At 40.8% G+C, this 17,588-nt stretch overlaps 1 long non-coding RNA gene across 1 annotated transcript; it reads right to left on the bottom strand.

Moving 5' to 3' along the window:
* Window positions 1–5,708: 5,708 nt before the first annotated feature.
* LOC129163825 (uncharacterized) lies at window positions 5,709–7,000 on the bottom strand. The gene is made up of 2 exons (XR_008563614.2): window positions 6,785–7,000; window positions 5,709–6,245 (listed from the first exon to the last, which is right to left on the bottom strand). It is a non-coding gene; the product is annotated as an uncharacterized lncRNA (long non-coding RNA).
* Window positions 7,001–17,588: the final 10,588 nt, after the last annotated feature.

The raw sequence follows: 17,588 nt of genomic DNA, 5'->3' as shown, positions 1-17,588 counted from the left end.
AGGTCAAGGTTGTGTGAGGCCGTATATATGAAAATTTGGCTTTTGTGTGCAATATCTCCTGAACGGGTTGAAGGATTTTGACAAAATCAGAGGTCATAACTCCCTATCAAAGGTAAATAAACTCATCACATACACAAGTTCATAGGGTCAGAGGTCAGTGTCATGAGAGGTAATATATATGACCAGTCAGGCATATCCCGCGACGCTCTGCATCGATTTCCAGGGCTTTCTTGTTTCTACAGAGTTTATGTAGGGTGCTGCTGGTTTGGGGTGTTATGTCAGCAGGCAGAGTTTAGGAGTCTGACAGCTGTGGGGAAGAAACTGTTTCGGGACCTGGTAGTCTTAGTCCATAGGCTCCTGTAGCGCTTCCCAGAGGGCAGGAGGGTGAAGAGTCCATTCGATGGGTGACTGGAGTCTGATGGTTTTCCCTGCCCTTTTCAGACACCAAGAAAAAAGGAGAGTAACTTTATTTTGTTTGTGTGATTTTATTTTGTTGTGTGACTACTGGTTGCAGTTCCCTGTTCAATTGATTGCTGTTCCCTGTTAAATTTAAAAAAGAAAAAAGTCTAAAGTTTTGTTTTGACTGGAGAGAACTAAAAAAGGTTACACTGTCTTCTGGTACTAGCTCAAAATAACAAGTGGTGCTTGCTGCAGAACCACAAAGGCGGAGCTGCACCAGAAGGTGGAGCTGCACCAGAGTCAGCGCCGCCCATTCCAGAATCAGCCCCGCCCATTCCATTAGAGTCAGTCTAATTCCTTCCAGTTGTCAGACTTGATAGCATTCTGGAACCAAAGAGGGTGTTGTAGCTAAAAAATGCGAGATTGAGGACGGAGTTGAGAAGTTAATTGAACAGTTTTTGTAAAGGTTCCATATAATTAAAAATCTAACTTTTGGAACTTTTAATCATGTTATATTGTCATTTCCTCATAAGAAACACGCCAAAGCCATTTTTAGCCTCATTCATGCATTTTCCTCCCATCTCAGCTTCAATTTGGTCTCCTCCCCCGAAGCGGGTCTGGTCTTGGTTCTCAAATCTGGATATTCTGTGAATTTTCTGACAAATTATTTCTGAAATCACTTCTACTGAGACACCGCCAATAAACCATACATCCCATCTCAGAGACACACTGGGCAGCACAATTACATGTAACGCCACTTGATTTATAACAGATGTGGTGGTGTAGTGGTTATGGAGTCAGGTTGACATGCTGTTTCGCCTCCCAGTAGTGTAAGTTTTAGGTAGTTTACAACCTCTTTTCTTCATTTCTAGCTACACTTGCCAGTACTATGTTTACAACAATTTACTGGTATACCGTTTAACATTTAATGTGTTTATTTATTTATTTATTCGTTTATTTAGCCAGTGTGAGTCCATTTGTGAGCAGAGTTTCAACTAAAATGCTGTTTAGGAACGACCAAATTCAAAGAACTTTTAGCGACATAAATATTTTGCTGAAAAGAAACATTACAACTAAAATATAAACAAATTGAATGTGGCTAAATAGACTGCTGATGACCCCACCGAGAATCGAACCAGCATCAGCTGAGGGGAAAGCAAAAACCAACTCAGACGATTTTACCACTAGACTACCAGAGGCCGTTCAATAGACTGAAGTGCTGTTGTACACCACTTTTATTAGACCAGCTGTAGGCAGATATTCGCTAAAAGAAACCTTTTCATTTCGAGATATATTCAGTCTTTGTCATGTAGCAAGTTATATTTATCTTGTTTAATTGGAGTATAGAACATAGCATTAACGACTGTAAACTAGTAACAGCCGTAATTCATGTGGGTCAGGTCAGTTTGCGATAAAGTTGAAAACAAAAACGGAAGTCAGTGGGCTAGGCTGAGTTTGCGTGAATGGGCGGGGTGCAGCTCCGCCTTTGTGGTTTTGCAGCCAGCACCCTCTCCAAAATAACCACAGTTTTTTCCCTCAGTGTCATTTGATCTATTTCTTGGGAAGATGGATGGATGGATGGATGGAGATATATATATATATATATATATATATATATATATATATATATATATATATATATATATATATATATATATCAATAATTATTTTTAATATAGCCTTTTTCAATACCAAACTTTCAATACCAAACAAAAATGAACTACAATAAAATTACTGGCACACTTAATTCCAATTCTCCTCAATGGGACTTGAACTCGCCAACTGATCTCCCTTACACGACACCAAACGAGGTGCTTTACTTGATTTGGGAGGGGGGAATAAAAGCAGTAAAACAATAAAACTTTGAACATTACAACACAAAGAGAAAATAAATAATGTTACAGCAATTGCGGAATGCCATCTGCGGGATTCGAACCCGCCGCAACGACCAACCAGTAGGTGTCAAACCATGACTAATGAGTGCAAGCCTTGGCGCTCAGGGACACCCATCAGATTGTGAGGCCACAGCACATACGCTTTAGACTGGGTGGGATTCTTATACCCAACAGGAGTCTTCTGCCCGCCTTCTCATTAGAATATGCATAATTTGTGTTTCAGGCACTAGTTAACTAGTGAGCTGCTGCACTGCCACACATGTAAACTGGTGAAATTTCAATTGTTCCACTAGTTAACTAGTGGACAAAAATGGTCAGCTTGTATGTGTTTTTAGATGCAACTAGTTAACTAGTGAGCAAATCCGCACCTCACTAGTTAACTAGTGAGGTGCAGATATGCTCACTAGTTAACTAGTGAGGTACTAGTGAGGTGCAGATATGCTCACTAGTTAACTAGTGAGCATATCTGCACCTCACTAGTTAACTAGTGAGCAAATCCGCACCTCACTAGTTAACTAGTGAGCAAATCCGCACCTCAATAGTTAACTAGTGAGCAAATCTGCACCTCACTAGTTAACTAGTGAGCAAATCCGCACCTCACTAGTTAACTAGTGAGCAAATCCGCACCTCACTAGTTAACTAGTGAGCATATCTGCGCCTCACTAGTTAACTAGTAAGCAAATCCGCACGTCACTAGTTAACTAGTGAGCATATCTGCGCCTCACTAGTTAACTAGTGAGCAAATCCGCACCCTACTAGTTAACTAGTTGGCGTTTTGGGGCCCACTAGTTAACTAGTGAGCATATCTGCACCTTACTAGTTAACTAGTGATGCTTTTTTGCACCTCACTAGTTAACTAGTGGGCACTTAAGGGTGCACTAGTTAACTAGTGAGCAAATCTGCACCTCACTAGTTAACTAGTGAGCATATCCACACCTTACTAGTTAACTTGTGGGCGTTTTGGGGCCCACTAGTGAACTAGTGACACTTATTTTGCACCTCACTAGTTAACTAGTGGACATTTGTACCCTCTCTAGTTAACTAGTGAGCAGTTCCGCCTTCAAAAGTTTACATGTAAGTGTCACACTGAAGCCACTACTAGTTTACTAGCTGAGGTTCCTCTGGCCAGCATGTTAACTTGTGTGCCGCATGCAAATGTTTGGGGTGGGATTTTGCAAAATTCCGCACTGTGATTGGTTGTCATATTTTATTTTAACATAGTGAGCCAATAGAAAGCCTCAATTTGAGAAATTCTCTGCCTCCTAATTAGAATTCTGTGCAACTAGCTAGCTAGTGTGAATGTAGGCTTGAACTAGTTTACTAGTATACATTTATGTCCTCACTAGTTAACTAGTTTGGACAATGGATGCATCAACTAGGTAACTAGTGAGCCTGCTACAATCAACTAGCTAGCTAGTGAGTCATTAATGGTTCACTAGTTAACTAGTGGCACTGCCCTACTCCAACTACTTAACTAGTTAGGAGTTTTGCCTTCACTAGTGAACATGTGGACACTTTGAACTGTCACTAGTTAACTAGTGAGACACAAAAACCTTCAACTAGCTGACTGGTATGCATTTTAGCCCTTACTAGTTAACTAGTGAGCCATTTTTGTGTCACCTAGTTAACTAGGAAGCCAAAATGTGTTCACTAGTCAACTAGTGGGCATTTCTTCTGTCACTAGTTAACTGGTGTGCACATTTTGGCCATCACTAGTTAACTAGTGAGACACAAAAACCTTCAACTAGCTGACTGGTATGCATTTTGGCCTTTACTAGTTAACTAGTGAGCCATTTTGTGTCACCTAGTTAACTAGTGAAGCCAAAATGTGTTCACTAGTTAACTAGTGAACATTTCCGTCTCCCACTAGTTAACTGGTGGGCTCATTTTGACCCTGACTAGTTAACTAGTGAGACACAAATACCTTCAACTAGCTGACTGGTATGCATTTTGGCCTTTACTAGTTAACTAATGAGCCATTTTTGTGTCAACTAGTTAACTAGTGAAGGTCAAAATGTGTTCACTAGTTAACTAGCGTGTACAGTTTGACCCTCACTAGTTAACTAGTTGACCTGTTGACAAGATATCAGAATTAATGCTCAAGCGGCTGGCCAAATTGGGCAAAGTTAACAAGTGGGATTTTTACATTCAGTAGTCAGCTAGTACGAGTTTTTGTACCTTACTAGTTGACTAGTAAAAACTAAATGTGTTTTAACTAGTTAACTAGTGGACATTGATCTGTCCACTAGTTAACTAGTGAACACACTGAGCAATACTAGTTAACTAGTAAGATATGAAACATTTTAACTAGTTAACTAGAGAGAATTTAGGCCTTACTGGTTAACTAGTTGACATTTAGGCTGTCACTATTTAACTAGTTGACACAAACATGGCTAACTAGTTAACTAGTGGACAGAAATGGCTTACATGTTCATGACAATTCTGGCTGATATCCTGATATCAGAATAAATGCTCATTTGGCTTGCCATACAAGCCCCCACAATGCGGCTCTAATAATGGTCCCAACCCGGAAGTAAGAGAAATTGCAGTTCCACCCTCATCCGCTGGGGGCTGGTGCCAGAAGCGAGCAAATCCTCATTGACTCCCATGTTAAAAAAGCCGATTTCACAGCAGAAATAAACATGTTTACAGCCTGGTACCAAAACATGTTTTTTGTCTAAATTATCTAGTTTATACTCATGACAACTCTGAGGGGGGTGAATTTTTTTCTCACTCTTCTGTTTAAGTGTATTGAAAGCCTAAAATTCTGTATAATTAATGAGCATCAGACCCACGTGACCGCCGCCTCAGACCCACGTGACCACAGAGCTAGCTCCGTGGAAAGGCCTCAGTACAGCCTCGGCCTCTCCTGGAAACTGTTTCGGGATTTTGAGTCTCTGTGCTTGTGAATTCTGTTTTGGATATTATTGGTGCAATTGTTGGACAAAATGGCTTGCTGTGGTATTAATTGCACCAATAGAGCGTCCAAGGAGTCTCCACTTCATTTTTTTCGGTAAGTTAAAATCTATATTCGTATTTTATGTCACTGCCGCCCTTAAACTAGCTGAGTTTACCGAAGTAGCTAGCTAACTATCAGTTTAACATGTAGCATGTACTGTTTAACCATGAAATTTAAATGTAAAATACGGAAAAATAATTAATAGGGCATATTTCGATGGGTAAAAGGGTAAAACCCAGTGCATTTAAGATAAAAATGGGTTGAAATGCAAAACCCAATCATACTTGTCATGTAAACATTAGCTTTGTAGATATTTGTGTGCAACAAAAACCAAACTTAAATAATTTGTCATTCTTTATTGAAAAACAACAAAATACAGGTAAACAGAAAGTGTGGGAAAATGATTACGTGAAAGTATTGCTCTTTAAATGAAACACTTCTTATTTTTAAATAGAAAAACTAAAAATGTCCTGTACAGCAACATGACAGAAGAATGGTGGTCTGTCTGTCAGAATGTGCTGAACAGATTTGCTCTATCAAGAGGAGCCTTAATGTGTACGAGGTTCCCCTTGAGTAATATTGGTTTGGGTTATGTATCGCCACATCAGTATGTAAATGCTGAACCAATCTGGAATAAAGACTGCTGATAGAGGATAAACAAGTAAAAAAGAGAAAAATTAATACAACTAGCAAACCAAAATAAAAACAGCAACCAGCACCTGTGAAGAAACATTTCTAAGAGTCATCAAGAAAACTTGGGATGAACAACTATAAACATGTAAAGCATGAACCACAAACATGAACAACAAACATCGACAAGCATGTGTTCGTGCGTGTGCTGGGATGTGAAGTGTTAGAAAGGACCAGGTGCACTCTGGAATGGCCCCAAGCGCCAGAAAACCTTGCTACAGAGAACTCAGCAAGGCCACATCCAGAACCGGGCTGACACAGGTCATGGGCCACAGGACACAGGAATCACACAGCATTTCCACCTGAAACAGAATCATTCAAATTAGAATCAAATACAACAGTTGTTCAGTCTGACATCAAATGGATTTTTAAAGAAGGCAATTGGACTTCTTTGGTTTCATGAATTTAGGAGGGTTGATCTTAAGCTCGATTCATGCTTCTCATCCAGCTTCATGCTGGATTTTATCCAGAATCGAGACTTTGAAAATATATAGTTTAATTACAGTTTGATTTATTTGACATCTGTATAAGGTTTATTATTTTGTTTTTTCCCCCTAAATGCCTAACGTTTTAGTTTAACATGAATATTTGTCATTCATCCCAATACATAAAGTTACACATTAAAGACTGTCCAAAAATTAAATTGTTTGAGTAATTAACCATAGAATTAGATGGAAATTAATAACATGATTGTTTCCCATCTAAACAGCCCTAGTCACAGACAATTCAAGGGTGGGGAAGATTTTCTTCTAGTTACACAGCAATGTAACGTCGGTATATTATACAGCTAATGCTTCTATTTTTTAAATCTCAACCAAAATATGAAGTAATGTGTTTGTACCCTGGAGTCCGTGGTGAAGTGACGACTCTCAAAGTGTTCACTGCACAAGCGGGAGAATGAATTGGGAGTCCAGCACTCTCTTCTTTGGTTGCTCACCCAAAGGTCAAGCCTCTCTGGATCACCTAGAGGAAAACTTCATACAAAGAACTAATTAAGTATATGGCTTTAAAATACTTACTGGAAATTACTGACTCGAGCGTACTGCAATATAAGCCTCACCCCCCAAAAAAAGAGCGAGTTTATCTGATGGCATACAAACTTCTAACAAGTGTAACGTGAGGAAATATGGGTTTTCTATCACAAAGGTGGTGCTGGACGCAGCTAGGTCAAAGCTGGGTCATTGAGAACTTTCACCCACAGATTAAGTCCTGAACGCCAGCGAGTCTGGAAGGAAACCATAACATCAGCCACCTGCAGTCTACCAGAAGATGTGTTTACATGAGTTGTACCCAGACCAAGTCAAAACATAAAGTTTAAACTTCTTTTTCTTGATTTTAATGTTAGAATAACCATTATCATTTTGCTCATTATAAATGTGTTTAATCAAATGAATGGTTCTTATGCTTTGGGGTAATTATAATGGCTTAATGAATCCATAATTAGATAGTGTTGAGAATGTTTGGTACTGACCTTCACACTCAAGCACACAAACATTCACACACACCCACACACACCTTCCCACAGTAAACTCCAGACACATTTGATGACGCACATGTTTTGCTTTGAGAAGAGAAAGGTTTTTGGTAAGTTTTCAGTCTTTTAGTTCAGTTCGTGTTGGACAACGAAAGAGAGTGGACCTGAAAACCGAAAGGGGGGGGGGGGGGGGCAGAGCCGGCTGGCTCGTTCTTTCCCCCCTTTCACGCTGTTCCTGCCAAGCCAGGCAGAATAGCTGAATCGCAACTTCTAACGCAGACTCATTACCGAGTCTTTTGATTTCTGAGTGAATTAACTTAAGAAAGCGCGTCGACAAAACGCTTTACCATCAACGTGTACCGAGGACAACTCTGGACCGGTTCGCAGCGCATCTTTGTCTTCTTTGCCAGCCAAGGTGCCCTGGATGAAACATCCTAAGGTGACGTCCCGGGTCCAACAGAGGGTCCGATTTTCGGTGAGGCAAAACACGACAGATAGCGTTTTGATGCATCTTTTCCATTAAACCTAAGTTTATTCAAACCATCACTTTTCACTCAGACACCTGTTTCTTCCTGAAGCAAAATCAGATGCACACACGCATCCATCTCATCTCATATCACCAGCACAAATCACAACATTCTCAATCTTCATAAATTCATCAGAAGGTCTATTGGAGCCAGAACAGCATATCAACTGTTAAAAAGATTGTCCCACAAAGTTACCAATGTTGATTGTATTTCCTGTTTGTCAATTTCAAAATCATTAGTTTAATTTGATGAATTAAAACTGAACTATACCCAGCTATAGCCCATGGAGTTCCCCCTGCCTCGTCGAACAGAAACCTGATGGTTCTGCCCGATTTATTACGGATTATAGAAAGGTGAACACCATTACTGTTCCTGATGCTTTCCCTTTGCCCAGAATTGAAGACTGTATAGACAGTGTGGGAAAATCCAGGTTTGTCACCAAGCTGGACCTGCTTAAAGGCTACTGGCAGGTCCCGTTAACACCAGCTGCCTCGGAAATTTCAGCTTTTGTGACGCCAGACTGCTTATTACAGTACACAGTTATGCCGTTTGGTATGCGGAATGCTCCCGCTACTTTCCAGCGATTAATGAATGTAGTGACGTCAGATCTTCCGTCATGCAGTACTTATCTGGACGACATAGTTATCCACACTTCCTCCTGGGCTGACCACTTGTTGGCTTTGAAAAGCCTTTTTGTTCGTCTGAAACAGGCCAGGTTAACTGTGAACCTCGCCAAAAGTGAGTTTGTCAGGGCCACGGTTACCTATTTAGGCAAAGAAGTGGGTCAAGGGCACGTCAGATTGCTCTCTGATAAGGTACAGGCCATTTTAGATTTTCCCAAACCGTTGACCCGGCGAGAACTTCGCCGTTTTGTGGGAATGACAAGTTATTATCGGTGTTTTTGTAAAAACTTTGCTGTTGTGGTGGCTCCTTTAACGTCTTTACTGTCTCCAAAGGGCCCGTTTGTATGGACACCTGCGGCTCAGGCGTCTTTTGACAACTGCAAACGGTTGTTAAGCTCCGCCCCTGTTCTCCTGGCTCCAGACATCTCCAAGGCTTTTCAGGTGGAGGTGGACGCTAGTGATGTTGGGATGGGAGCCGTCCTTCTACAGGAAGATGAGTCAGGAGTACGCCACCCAGTGGCCTATTATTCTAAGAAGTTCACCCCATGCCAATTGAACTATTCCACCATTGAAAAGGAGGCCCTAGCGTTGATCTTAGCCCTCCAACACTTCGAAGTATATGTGTGTAATGGACATGATTTGTTGATCTACACGGACCATAACCCATTAGTGTTTTTATCCAGGATGTACAACAAAAACCACCATTTGATGAGATGGGCTCTGTTCCTCCAGGACTACAACCTCACCATCCGCCACCGGAAAGGAACCGAAAATGTCATCGCTGATTGTTTATCGCGATCCTTCAGCACCCACGATCAGTTTTCAGACGGCTGAGATCCCCTGGCTAGTGTGGAGAGATTATTTCCTCTTTAGGGGATAATCTATTTGTTATTTTGTTAGTGTTGTGGCCCATGGGTTAGTGTTGGTGATTCATTTCACCTTCTCGGGAGCACTCCAGAAAGAGAACCTCTCTTTGCTGGTTATGTTTTTTTTGTGTCTTTTGCACCGTGCTTAATCTGCCCGCCCAAATCCACATGAAGAGCTAGGCTTATTTTTAGTTAGTTTTTGGTTAGGCAGATGGCGGGGACTCGGTCTCTGTGTGGGCGTTTGGTGTTTCTGGTAGAGAAAAAAAAAAGGGGGAGACACATTATGAGAAAAATGGTGTTTTTATTCTGTTTTCACTTCCACCATTTTTCTTTACTTTCGGTATGGGGGTGTTACGGACCCTGAGTTCTCCAGCACTCAGCTTCTACTCCGCACCCTTATTCCTGCACCATTTTCAGGACCATGGAGAGCGCCCAGCTCCCTGGCTTCACTCTATGCAGCTGACTCCCATCAGGAATCACCCAGCTGGAGCAGATAAAGATCAGCGCTGCTCAGAGGCTGACAGAGAGAGGGAGAGAGAGAGAGAGAGAGGATTGAGGCTGACAGAGAGAGGACTGGAGAGAGGATTGGAGTGAAAGATTGCTTGTTTTGGAGAACTTGTGGACGGTTGCCCCTGGCTGGTTTAATTTCCACCCGCATAAGAAAACCGGTTGAGCTCCGGTTTTCTTTGCTCTTAACAGAGTTGACTGTTGCGTGGGTGAGTTGGTTCACCAGTGGACCTTTTGGTAAGGCCTCCGGGCAAGCTCCGTTGTTCCTGGTTTATTTTCAGAACCAGTGAGTTTCCGTCCCCATTGTTATTTGCTCCTTTAGTTACTTTAAGCCCTCAGCATTTGTTCCTGCAGCCTAAATTAAACTCCTATTTTCATTAAACAGGTTTTTCTCCCTTAGGGACACCTTTAGTTAATAAAAGGACTTTCTTTTGATTGTGACTTGGTGTCAGATTGTTTCTTTTCTTTTCTCACGTTCCTGTGTTAGGCCTCCCTGAACCTAGACCAGGCTGAGGTCGTAACAGCCCTGTCCACACGTAGCCGGGGATCTGCCAAAACATAGATATTTTTCTACGTTTTGGCCTGTCATCCACACGAAAATGGAGTTTTTTCACACGAAAATGGATCTTTTTAAAAACTCCGGCCAAAGTGAAGATCTGCGTTTTCTCCGTTTTGGGTGTCTGCATGTGGACAGACAAAACCGGAGTTTTAAGGTCCGCAACGTCACTTTCCGTGACAGAAAAATGCTGACATCATGTGTGTGACCTGTGTTTACACTAGCCGACAGCATGGATGCCCTCAGAGCTGTGCTCGCTTTATCAATTGTGCAAGCGCTTTTTGCTTGCTTGTTTTTGCAAGCGGAATTACTGCTCCTTGCGGAAGACCACAGATGAAGGACGAGGTTAAGAATGGGGGAAGTACTGCCGCCTACAGGTCTGGCATGTCCGGCATGTCCTTTACAAGGTATTTATCCGGGTACGTGTGGACAGAGTTTTTTTTAAAACGAGGTGGTGTGGATGCAAGTTTTTGGAGGGGCGGATATTCGTTTAAAAAAATCCGGCTATGTGTGGACTAGGCCTCAGAGAAAAGTGGGCACTGTCATACATTCAGTGTGTAATTCATTGTGTTCCATTTAGACAATTGTGTTTTCAGTTTTGCTCTTCAGTGTTCTTTCCATGCTTGGTAGTGTTCACCCAAAGGCTACTTGTGTTTTAGCAATGAATGGTATGTATGTGTCATGTGAAAATGTGGCTGTGTTTACCAATGAAAACACGTGTTCCATTTTGGGAACATGTTAAGATGCGTGATGGCAGGGTTTTGTTGCAAAGGGAAGCCACGGTTTAGGAATTTGTGTGTTATGTTTGGGGTTTTGTGTGTGCAGTTTTGAAAGAAACGTACAGTTTTGAAAAACGCGTTTTAGCAATCGAAAAAAACTGTAGCATTTGGACTGTCTCATTTTTCTAACCAAACCGTATTCGCTCTGGTCCTGCATTTTGTAAAAATAATAAAAAGATGGCAGCGTGATTGTGTCTGAATCACTTGCAAGCGGGGACCAACTGATATGTATGGATGTACAAGATTCCAGCCAGAACTTTCTCCAGAGGAAATTGATGACACAGTGGAAGAGAAACGTCAAAGATTACAGAGCACTCACAGCAAGTATGGCATTAACAGACAGGATAGGCCCGAAGTGACTGATTTGATGAACACCACATTTAGCCTTCAGCGCAAACATATAAACAGGATCCCTGCTCCCTCCTTAACTGATCTGCAAACCAGCTGGCCATACCTGTTTACACAACGTGGAATTTTTTCTCACTTTGAGTTGCTGACTGATGTTGCCATCCTCCGTGCCTTGGAACTGTCAATTGAGGAGTTTGTTAATGCCATTGTGGAGTACTTCCGCACTAAAGTCAAGACTGCTAATGTCCAGACAATCCTGGCACAAGAAGAAACTGATGATCTAACATTCCTTGTTGTCCAGCTTTTGATGGCTCACTTCAAGGAGTCCCCTGATGGGCTGATTCTGACTACTGATGTAGGCTTATTGCACATAAATATTATGAGCTTCATCCATTTTTGTATGTATATGCATACTGTCTTGCTAATGTACACTTGTCCATGTTTTACAGGAGTTTGCAACGGCAGCGGATGACGAAACCAGCCTAAGTTTGCCAGCCAGCCCTCGTCTGATTTTGAGTGAGTTCAGAACTGATTAGCACTATTCACACATTTCGCTTAAAGTTGCTTAATATGTATACATGTAAAAAGAATATAAACACTTGTAAAAAAAAAGGAGATCCAAAGGTACTTGCCTAACATTGTTAAAAAGCCTTTACTAGAGTAGAATTGTCTTGCTGACCTTAAATTAAGTTCTGGTGTTTTAAAAAATTGTGTGGATAAAAATTTGAGAGAAAATGTAACAAAAATGTTCATCTTTGTCCACCACAGGTGGCAATGAGCAAAAACTGAGTGGATGGATGGTCAGTGCTGAAGGCCATGTCATCTTTGAGGGGGTCCTGCCAACATTTTCAACAGGGCTTGCAGCGGTGTTTGCCACATTTTACATCTTCAACCTGCAATATCAAGATGAGGCAGCAAATACTTTGGAGTTTGTGCAACGGTAAAATGATCCTGTGAAATTATTTATTTTGAAAACACGGCGCTGTAGAAAAAAACAGCAATGCCAAGATTTCAAAACTATCAATCTGGTCATAATCAAAAGTTGGCAAATTTTGTTGATGGGGTTTCAATATATTTAAAGGGATGTTCCACCCCTAAGTGAAATTTGGTCTATTTCCATATTCCCCACAGTTGAATAAGTAAGAAAAAAGCAGTTAGTAACCAACGCAGTAATTCTCCTGATCTGGAAGCAGTCCATTTGCTTTAGCTTAGCATAAACAATGGAAGTGAATAGCAAAAGTTAGCATTTTGTGTGCAAATGTGATTAAAATTACTCAATAATGATACCAATTATTCTTGGTGACCTCAATAATCATGTTGACTGCAAATAAAAACTAGGAAATAACACAAAGGACTTGCAGGAGCCAATTTAGACTTGGGACTACTTTTCGACAAAGCACCACTGTAACCACTGCTGAATGGCGCATGGATATAACACAGCGGTCAAAAATTACGTGTGATTTGCACAGTATTTTTTTTTCGTAGTTTATTATACAGGTGTAATACAAGAAAAAGCCTTACTTATGTAGCAAAGGGATGTGAAAACGAGCCAAAGACATACAGCTGCAGCGTATTTCACGTTATTCCCACAGATGTTTGTTTACGGAAGCCGGAGGTTTTTTGGACCGCTGTGTTATATCCATACGCCATGCAGCGGCAGGCTACAGTGGTGCTTTGTCGTAATGTAGTTCCAAGTCTAAATCGGCTCCTGCAAATCCTTCGTGTTACTTTTTACTTTATATTTTCCATCGACACGATTATTGAGCTCACCAAGAACAATTTGCATTGACTATTTTTAATCACTTTTGCACACAAAATGATAGTATCTGTCATTCACTGTTGATGCTAAGCTAAAAAGCAGACGTACTGCTGCCAGATCAGGAGAATTTCTGTGCTGGTTACTAAATGCTTTTTCTCACTTTTCTAACTGTGGGGAAAATGGAAGTAGACCAAACTTCACTTAGGGGTGGAATATCCCTTTTAAAAGCATGATAATTTCTCCAAAATACAGTACATTCAGAAAATATTCAGAGAACATCACTTTTCTCTCATTTTGTTATATTACAGCCTTATACCAAAATAGTCTAAATTCCACACACAACACCCATAATGATGATTTGAATATATTTTTATTTATTAAAATAAAGATCACTGAGAAATATCGTGTACATTAATATTCACAGCCTTTGCCATCAAGCTCTAAATGTTGTCTTGTTGCATCCTGTTTCCACTGATCCTCCTTCAGATGTTTCTGAAGTTTAAAGCCATACTTTGCCAATTTTTCATATTTTTAAATCATTTTCTTGACCCAGTATGTGCTAAAATGACCCTTTACAGGTTTAATGAAATGCCACTCAGACTCCCATTGCCCTCTGTGGCCAAAATACCGCACTTGCAACTTTAGAGTGTTGGGCCACTCCCCGCTGGACTTAGAAAAAGGAGCTGACATACCTGGCGCTGCAGTCTGCTTCCAGCTTCTTGCATGTTTTAGATCATGAACACAGCTGATTTGTTTTATTTAGTGATGAATCACTCCTGTAGACACTAATGAAAATACATTTCAGCTGTTAGATTAAGGTGTTAAAATAAAAATAAGAACGCACAGCGAGGAGATAAGTTTTACGTTTGGTTTCACTAACGGACACTAGGGGGTGCTAAAACAAGCCTAAACTGCCAAGTGTTCCTTCAATGGGAGTCATCCTGTGGTAAATTCAGTTGGTTGTGTCACACCCTGTCCTGTCTCCCCTTATGGTTTAGTCATGTGTCTCTGTTAATTGCTACCACCTGCCTCTCATTTTCCAATCACCCAAGTTCCCAACCCTCTTGTATTTAAACCCCTTCAGTTCTTTGTCTCGTGTTGGATCATTGTTTCTGTCAGACACGTGCCGGTGAGTGAAGCTGAGGCATGATCCACACGCGGGTGCAAAGGCAGGCAGGCAGACAAGCAGGAATGGTTTAAAGGCTTTAATACGAAACACAGTGATTGGAAAATGAGGGGCAGGTGGGAGCAATTAACAGAGACACATGTCTAAACCATAAGGGGAGACAGGACAGGGTGTGACAGATTGGACATGACGATCCTTGACAGTACATGTCAGAGCATAAAACAATCAAAAACTCAAAGAAATACGGCCATTTTTGCCGTTACTGGGTTGGTAGCAGGTGCTTTGATTATTAAAGCGGTTAGAAACTCTTATAAATACTTTTATGGAGATGCAGAAAAAGAGGATTTATCCTCTTTAGAACAACCGGAGTCTGATTTTAATAGCCTTGGACCCGGAAAATCAACACGTCTTTATCTTGATCCACTGATTTCCAGTGTTGGGAGTAACGCGGTACAAAAGTAATTAATTACTGTAATGCATTGCTTTTTGCTGTAATGTGGTAATGTAAGGCATTACAGGGAAAGAAAATGGTAATATTTACTCAGTACAGTTGTCAGTAACGCAGTAGTTACAATGCATTTTTAAACCCAGAATCAAGATGTGGGTTTCTTAAAAATTAAAATTGCGGAAAGCCCAAAATAAAGATCTGGTATCTACATATATTACGTCATTTATGGACTCAGCTTTGTGCGCATTCTATGAGCAGAGAGGACGCAGCGGTAATGGCTCAAATACTCCAGCTGTGTTCTGCGCGCGGCCACTGTTATATTCACAAAATCGCTCCACCAAAACAAAGTCATTCACTTGCGATCGTTCATATTCTCTGTACTTTCTGTACATTTCTGACGTGCTTTGCTTCAGCTGAGTTCATAATCTGTGCCCTCGCTCGGTGATTTCGACTCATTGCTGCGGGAGCGCAGCGCATATTAAGCTTTTTTTTTGCGTTCGGTAGATCCCTTTGGCTGATTAGAAATCTAGGAAACTGTTTTTCTGGAAGACAGTGAAAACATGCAGCATGCAGGAAGGTTAGAGAGAGAAAGGGCCGGAAATTATTCAAATAAAGTCAAGAAAACAAAACAAAGAGCTTGAAAAGAAAAAAAGTAGGTAGATTTAGCCCCAATACACATTTTTACCAGTGAAAAGCAAAAATATATAAGCATTTAATATTTATACATGTGATAGAATCAGATCACCCCAGAAGTCAGTCCCACATCCAGGGCCGTATCAAGGCATTTGGGGACCAAAGCAAAATAGGCTTGGAGCCCCCACCACCTCACTCCCTGCTCAGTTAATATAAGATGGCAGCGTGCTGAGAGTACAGATTGTTGTTGCTTTTATTTAATAAACAATCATTTTAAAGCACTGAGCGTCACATTACCAGATTCATATTGAAGTTGTTTTGGTGAAAGTAACTTAAAGTAATGCCAAAGTAGTGTAATGCATTACATTTTAAAATCAGTAATATTGTAATGTAATCAATTACATTAAAATGAGGGTAACAAGTAATAACTAATGCATTACAGTTTTGAAGTAACTTGCCCAACACTGCTGATTTCCCTGTTTCCTGTTCACTCTTTCTTGACATTTTTTAATCACAATTGCCAATTTTTGCTCATTTTAAATATGCATTTTAAACATTTTCTAAATGCTTCTTTATATTTTTTACATTTTGTGCTTTTGAGAAGCGCCTCATGATTTTTATCTTGAGAGGCGCTATAGAAATGATACTTTCTTCTTCTTTACAGAGACATCGACCCATCGGTTACAGACGATGAAGGGACGAATCGTCTCTCTGAAAGCTGACAGAACTGATGTTGAACATTCTTACGGAGAAACAGGAGACAGTTTATCCACTTTGCGAAAACCAGAATATGAAAGCAGCAATGGTTTTGGCCTGGAGATAGCAACTAGTCTACTCAGAGACGCCGAACAATCGGTTTTCTATGAAGAGGATTCTGGATCCCAAACAAGTCTCTCTGTGGCCCATGAAGACGCTGAACCACTGACTGAAAAATCTTTCTTTTTCTTTTTTTTTCTTTTTTTTTTTTACCATGTCCTGTCTGGCTGTGAAGCAAACAGAATTGATGTCTGAATGCTGGTAACAAGCCTTACAGATTTACTCTCAGGTGGAGCATCTTTCTGATTTTACGTCAGATGAAGTCCGTCAGATTTGGATGTGTTTGACTTAAGAGACTCTGGCTCTAAAGCTCCCAGTGAGCTGAAAGAATTAGAGGCTTTATGGAAGTTGAAGCGAAAACATCTCCGGTTTCAGCGGAAGATTGGCCTGGAGATAGAAACTAGTCTACTCAGAGACGCCGAACAATCGGTTTTCTATGAAGAGGATTCTGGATCCCAAACAAGTCTCTCTGTGGCCCATGAAGACGCAGAACCACTGACTGAAAAATCTTTCTTTTTCTTTTTTTTTTTCTTTCTTTTTTTTTTTTTTTTTACCGTGTCCTGTCTGGCTGTGAAGCAAACAGAATTGATGTCTGAATGCTGGTAACAAGCCTTACAGATTTACTCTCAGGTGGAGCATCTTTCTGATTTTACGTCAGATGAAGTAACTCTGTCAGATTTGGATGTGTTTGACTTAAGAGACTCTGGCTCTAAAGCTCCCAGTGAGCTGAAAGAATTAGAGGCTTTATGGAAGGAGAAGCGAAAACATCTCCGGTTTCAGTGGAAGATTGGCCTGGAGATAGAAACTAGTCTACTCAGAGACGTCGAACAATCGGTTTTCCATGAAGAGGATTCTGGATCCCAAACAAGTCTCTCTGTGGCCCATGAAGACGCAGAACCACTGACTGAAAAATCTTTCTTTTTCTTTTCTTTTTTTTTCTTTTTTTTTTTACCGTGTCCTGTCTGGCTGTGAAGCAAACAGAATTGACGTCTGAATGCTGGTAACAAGCCTTACAGATTTAGTCTCAGGTGGAGCATCTTTCTGGTTTTACGTCAGATGAAGTAACTACGTCAGACTTGGATGTGTTTGACTTAAGAGACTCTGGCTCTAAAGCAGTGGCGGATCTAGGATTTTTCTGAGGGTGGGGCCATCAAGGGGCCACAATATTTATAGAGGGGCCACG

This window comes from Nothobranchius furzeri, chromosome 13, assembly GCF_043380555.1.
Source record: "Nothobranchius furzeri strain GRZ-AD chromosome 13, NfurGRZ-RIMD1, whole genome shotgun sequence".
NCBI lineage: Eukaryota > Metazoa > Chordata > Actinopteri > Cyprinodontiformes > Nothobranchiidae > Nothobranchius > Nothobranchius furzeri.
The sequence above is the reverse complement of the archived record's forward strand: the minus strand, read 5'-3'. Positions and strand labels throughout refer to the sequence as shown.